The 6,642-nt window shown below is 42.1% G+C and overlaps 1 long non-coding RNA gene across 1 annotated transcript; it reads left to right on the forward strand.

Annotated features, from left to right (window-relative positions):
* The first annotated feature begins 2,986 nt into the window (after nt 1–2,986).
* On the forward strand, nt 2,987–6,154 carry LOC125744857 (uncharacterized). The gene is made up of 2 exons (XR_007398507.1): nt 2,987–4,949; nt 5,745–6,154. It is a non-coding gene; the product is annotated as an uncharacterized LOC125744857 (long non-coding RNA).
* The last annotated feature ends 488 nt before the right edge of the window (nt 6,155–6,642 follow it).

Consider the following 6,642-nt stretch of genomic DNA (forward strand, 5'->3'; position numbering starts at 1 on the left):
TGAAGGGTGCCACCAGTGTGCCACTTTCAGCTGTTGTTTTTCACAGGTTTGCTGCTCTTTTAACAACAAAACCACAAAAGTACCTTATTGGTCCACACTTGTCCCTTTTGATGATAACCCACAAAAACACCCACAAAGCAATTGTGTTATTATTTCAACAGGATGCTACTACACAAGAGATACTGGTGTTTTAACGGATCATTACAACAAAAAGATAAATGTTTACATTAATAAAAAGATATTCAGCTCATTGCTGACGTAACTGAGAGCAATTAAAGTAATTAACTATAACTTTGTATTGATGTACCAATTCGTCTTCTATTTTTACTTGGCATTCATACATTTTCTTTTTCCTAATCTGGGTTCAAATGAATTTCTTCGAAAAAAAAATTATCAGACAGTGTGACCTCATGACAATGAGGCAACATGTATCTCAGGCTGAGTAAACAAACTTACACGGTAATGTCATCAAGATGTATGCACTGAAAAAAGTGCGTCAGCTTTGCCATTTCGAAACATCTCTGAAAGTCACGCCAGTGTTTATGCTTACCACCCAGTATATTCATTTATTTGTTGAATTCACCCACTATGGGGATTTAATACCTCATGAAGTTAATTTATTTGAACTTAATTATTTAAATGAACTGTTGGTTATGAAACACTTGCAATGGGCGGGGGGGCGGGGGGGGGGGTCCCCAAGGAGAGAGTTGGACCATCCAACAACAACATTTGGGAGAAACGACCGATTTCGTACACTCAAAAATACTGGGATTTTTTATGTGGGGGGGGGTGGGGGGGGGTGCATAAGAGAGGTCAAAAATCATATACCTAAAGGGTTGGCCTGCCCTGTAGGCGACATAGGTGATTGCCTAGGCCGTCGTTTGATTAGTGGTTTGCCAAAGAACAAATCAGAAGAAATAACACTGGTTCTATTCTGTGATATTACAGTAATTTACACTAGTTGTCATATTTCACTGCTTTTCTTGTGAAACTGGCACAAGCTAGCTAGTTAGAAGCAAGATACCCTGTGCCACTTAAATGCTTTTAATATAATGTAACATTTGATTTCTGCTGCTCTGGGGGTGGCGGATGGCTGCTCATCAGAATCTTGCCAAGGGCAGCAAAACACCCAGGACCAGCCCTAGATAACCATATCATTATCCAATGATATGCTCCGAATCTGTGAGTGACAGAGGAGGGGGCACTCCAAAGGCCAATCGGTTGTCAGCTGGGGTAAGTGCCCCATGGCCCTGCCCTTTTATACTCCTCTGTTTATACTTTTGGTTGTATTATTGTTTATTTGTATACATTCTGAAGTTACAATGTGTTTTTTATGGAAGCCCGTTTCCGCCACAAAAAGAAAAAAAATAAGTCATAATAACGAGAAACTTTCTCATTATTACGACTTAGTATCTCATAATAACGAGAAACTTTCTCATTATTACGACTTAGTATCTTATAATAACGAGAAACTTTCTCATTATTACGACTTAGTTTCTCATAAAAACGAGAAACTTTCTCATTGTTACGACTTAGTATCTCATAATAACGAGAAACTTTCTCATTGTTACGACTTAGTATCTCATAATAACGAGAAACTTTCTCATTATTATGACTTAGTATCTCATTATAAAGAGAAACTTTCTTATTATTACGACTTAGTATCCCATTATTACGAGAAGCTTACGAGATTTTTTTTTTTTTCAAGAATTTTTTTTTTTTACAACGAGAATTTTTTTTTCATGACCTCGACTTAAATGACCTTCTGAGGCTTCTTCCGTTTCCGGAGTAAACTCCAAGCCTTTCGTGCCACAATCAATGTGTCTCATGCATCATGTCTCATCCAGTGTCTCATACCTCATGCAGTGTGTCTCACGCCTCATGTTTCCTGCAATCATATACTGGATAAGCAGTTATGGAAGAAGTATAGATGGATGGATTATTCTTATTTGCTACTTTTTAACCCTACATTTCTGTCAGAGTTCGGGTGTGCGGGCGAGGCAGGGCAAGACGTGGACTCAAGTAGACAAGACCGGGCGAAAATAATGGGACACAGCTGGGCAGGATCAGGGAAGCACACGTGGATAATCAGGGGGCGTGGCACACACGAGGATCTGACGAGCCAGGCATGACAATTTCTGACTTTCCATTCATTTTGTAAGTTCTTTTTAAATGCTTTAAGTTTAATGATATAAGTACCAAAGCCTGAGTATCACATATGCATTATATCACATGCATTTAATGTATCTTTACCTTGGTCACATCATACTGAAATATTCTGCAGATCACAACATCCATCCATCCATACTTCTTCCATAACTGCTTAAAATAAATAGCTTTAAACATGTATCAGCATGACATAAAACATGACTACTGCAGTGGCTCAGTGTTTCCTTCCATCTCTAGGGCTGAGGCTTGAATTCTGTCCCACATGTGTGTCTGTGTTCATGTGTTGTTCATATGCTCTTCCCAGCTTGTGCTAGTTTCCTTCTGCAGTCTGAAGACATGCAGTTTGGTGTGCTGGTGCCTAAAAAAGGCTTATTGCTTGTATATCTTTCCTGTGTCCCACGCAGCATATGCTTCTAGGGGGCTATCTCTTTATGGACTGTGCTTTGTATATTGGGGCACAGTCATGGTGGAACAGAAAAGGGCCTTCCTTCCTCAAACTGTTCCTACAAAGTTGGAAGCATAAAATTGACTAAAATGTCTTGGTATGCAGAAACATTAAGAGTTCCCTTCACTAGAACCAAAGGGCCTAGCCCAACCCCTGAAAAACAACCCCATACAATTATTCCTCCTCCACCAAACTTTACAGTCAGGCAGGTAATGTCTCTTGGCATCTGCCAAACCCAGACTCTTTCAACAGACTGCCAAACAGAGAAGTGTGATTCATTACTTCACAGAACAGGTTTCCACTTCCGTCCAGTGGGAGCGTGCTTTACACCACCCCATCCGATGGTTAGCATTGAATTAGGTAATGTGAAGCTTGCATGCAGTTGCTTGGACATGGAAGCACAGTTTTTGTCCTGGCGTTAATGCCAGAGGATGTTCAGAACTCTGCAGCTACTGGGTCAATAGAATGTTGAATATTTTTTATGCGCCATGCACCTCAGCGTTCGGTGACCCTGCGCTGTTACCGTATATGGTCTGCCACTTCGTTGGTGAGTTTTTGTCGTTATGAAACGCTTCCACTTTGCAATAATACCACTTACAGTTGACTGTGGAATATATAGCAAGGAAGAAAATTCACAGACTGATTAATTGCAACCGTGGCATCCTATGTCAGTACCATGTTTGAATTCTCTGAGCTCTTCAGAATAACCCATTATTTCTTAAATTTCATAAACCTGCCTGCATGGCAAAGTGCACCTGTGGCAATGGGTCTGGATGAAACACCCGAATTCAATGATTAAGAGGTGTGTCCATAATACTGTTTGTCCTTATAATGTTTCTCAGTTTTTAATTTTCTTTCAAAGATTTGAAAATTATTGATTTTGACTTGGCAGACTATGTCCTGGGTGTGACATAAAACTGCGTCAGGCCCTGCGAGCGATCCTCCAACTTGTGGGGAAAACTTTGGGGGTCAGTGGCACGATTGGCACTCCAGCTACTGTAAACACTTTTCGCACAGCTCAGAGGCAGTGGACAGGACTCCTCTCTGTTGTCACACCCCGCATTCCTGCCCCTCGCTCTCTCCCTAACACCTGTTGCTTGTTTTGTCATACCTCTCAATCGAGCCCTCGTGTGGATCACTCCAGCTGCCCCTCATCTGCTCCCTCGTCAGTCCTGTGCTCCCCAGTCCAGTCATTGATGTCAAGCCCCAGTGTATGCCTGAGTCCTTCCCCTCTCTTGGTTCCCTATTATCTAACCCCTTGAGGTTTGTTTTGTTTCCCAGCACCTGTTTAAGTGTAAATAAAGGCTTCTTTGTTTTGGCCTCATGCTTGCTTTCACTTCCCTGATTCTGGGACATAGCAGAATGACAGGAATCTGCAAGTTACAAACAGGGGTGGAAGTAATGAATTACAACTACTCACATTACTGTAATTAAGTAGTTATTCCGGGTAGTTGTACTTCCATCCATCCATTTTCCAAACCGCTTATCCTACTGGGTCGCGGGGGTCCGGAGCCTATCCCGGAAGCAATGGGCACGAGGCAGGGAACAACCCAGGATGGGGGGCCAGCCCATCGCAGGGCACACTCACACACCATTCACGCACACATTCACACCTATGGGCAATTTAGCAAGTCCAATTAGCCTCAGCATGTTTTTGGACTGTGGGGGGAAACCGGAGTACCCGGAGGAAACCCCACGACTACATGGGGAGAACATGCAAACTCCGCACACATGTAACCCAGGGGGAGACTCGAACCCGGGTCCCAGAGGTGTGAGGCAACAGTGCTAACCACTGCACCACCATGCCGCCCCGTAGTTGTACTTTTATAAGTATATTTTTAAGTCTGTAATTTTACTTGTACTTAAGTACAAATTAAAGTAAGGAATCTACTTTGCTACTTTTAAAATCACAATTCGTTCCTGAGTACGCCAACAGTTTGAATTAATATTTCGGCATTTCAGTAGCCAATAAAGGTATCCGATGGCAAACAGACCAATGAACCCTGATTTCTGGATTGGAAAAAAGCACCCGGCCCCACTGCAGCGCGTTGTGATTATAATCGCACAGTGAAGGAGTTCGGAGTAATGTAAAGAACGAACATCTGGAGAAACAAACTTCATGGAGGACAGCAACATTCAAAACAGTGAAAATAACGCTGAAATACCGGAGGACGAGTGACGTTTGAGTGCCCCTGGCTGCACTTGGAGGAGCTGTTCATGTACAGAGGGAGGAAAGGAGACAGCGAGGTGATGCAGTGCAAACTTTGCCATCTGTGTTGATTTCTGCATAAGAAGTCAGAAGTCTTCAGCTTCCAATCTTAAAAAACACATTATGGTAAGAACTTACAGAGATTTTTTTTTATTATCCATCCATTTTCCAAACCGCTTATCCTACTGGGTTGTGGGGAGGGGGGGGGGTAGAGCCTATCCCGGAAGCAATGAGCGCAAGGCAGGGAACAACCCAGGATGGGGGGGTCAGCCCATCGCAGAACACACTCACACATACACTCCTATTGAGTAAGTCCAATTAGCTTCAGCATATCTTTGGACTGTGGGGGGAAACCGGAGTACCCCCACGACAACATGGGGAGAACATGCAAACTCCGCACACATGTGACCCAGGCGGAGACTCGAACCCGGGTCTCAGAGGTGTGAGGCAACAGTGTGCTGGTGTCTAAAAAAAGCTTATTGCTTGTATAGACCCTTCCTGTGTCCCACGCAGCACGCACTGCACCACCATGCCGCCCCCCTGTTTGAAATATGATACAGAAGCTACTATTAAGCTACTTGTATTACGTAAAACCCTAAGACTAAAGGTATCAGTAGATATCAGCTATGCACTCATGATAGTTAAAGCTAAATTTAAGTGATGGGACGATAAAGGTGAAGAATGAAAATGGCTTGTGGTTGTTACACAAGTCTGCCCTTTAAAGACATGCCCACATAATACTAATCCCACGTAATTTGGGGCAAAATAACAGCACGTACTTTTGGCAAGCAGTATTTATGTGAAAGTTGCCTCTTATTTTTGGATATTCCTGCATACTGGGGACTTAGAGTCTGACTGATGTATAGTTTGGCTGATATAATTTATATTTTCCTTTGTATAATTCGTCTGTGATATTTCCAGAGGAAACATCCATTAAACACTGATCAGTACCATGACATCATTGTGACAGCTAGTCGACAATGGAAGAGTACATCCACATCACATAAGCAGGCCAAGTTGCCAGATGTGATGTTGGTAGCAGCAAGCAAACGTGTCCCTCAAACGACTGTTGACAAGCTTATCATCAATTTCATATGTGAAGATCTACAGACATTTGCAGTGGATGAACAGCCAGCTCTCAAAGAATTAACTACCACATTGCAACCTCAAGCCAAAGTCATCTCCGGTTCCCAAGAGTGATTAAAACAGCGAGGCTGAACATGACTGATTGGTAGACCTCATACAAAAGAGCAGTGCTAAACTTTAAACTGTTTTTTAAACCTATACTATATAACTTTGAAAAGAAACAATCATTAAAATTACAATACTTACTAAGGTTTGTTTTTTATGACAAAAAATTAAAAAAAGTAAAAATGTTTTAGCGAAACTTTGCATTATAATATAGCCTTTGTGCAACACATTTAACCACCAGCTCCCTGGGTGTCTGACTTTTGAGGCCAGTTTGCTTGCACCTAAAGAAAACAAGCTGAGGGAGGTGTAAAGAGAATTTCCACATGTGGACTAATTAAGTATCTATAATTATAAGTAGACTTTGTACTGTGGAAGATGCATCGAAAGAATGTAAATACATCAGTATTTATTGCACTCGTATGAAAAGAAAAATTTTGCAGTTTTCCACTCAATCTGGTCTCTTGTTTAACAAACTTCCAGTGATTGGGAACAGCAAGCGACTAGCTGTGGCACCTTCGGAATGACTCACTGTGCTCACTCAGTGCTAAATAACAAGCGATGCTGCGTATTTGTGTGCTTCTCTATACAGAGAATAGACCAATTCTGGTCTATTGCATCACGGTTGCCA

Source organism: Brienomyrus brachyistius, chromosome 6 (genome assembly GCF_023856365.1).
Source record: "Brienomyrus brachyistius isolate T26 chromosome 6, BBRACH_0.4, whole genome shotgun sequence".
Classification (NCBI taxonomy): Eukaryota; Metazoa; Chordata; class Actinopteri; order Osteoglossiformes; family Mormyridae; genus Brienomyrus; species Brienomyrus brachyistius.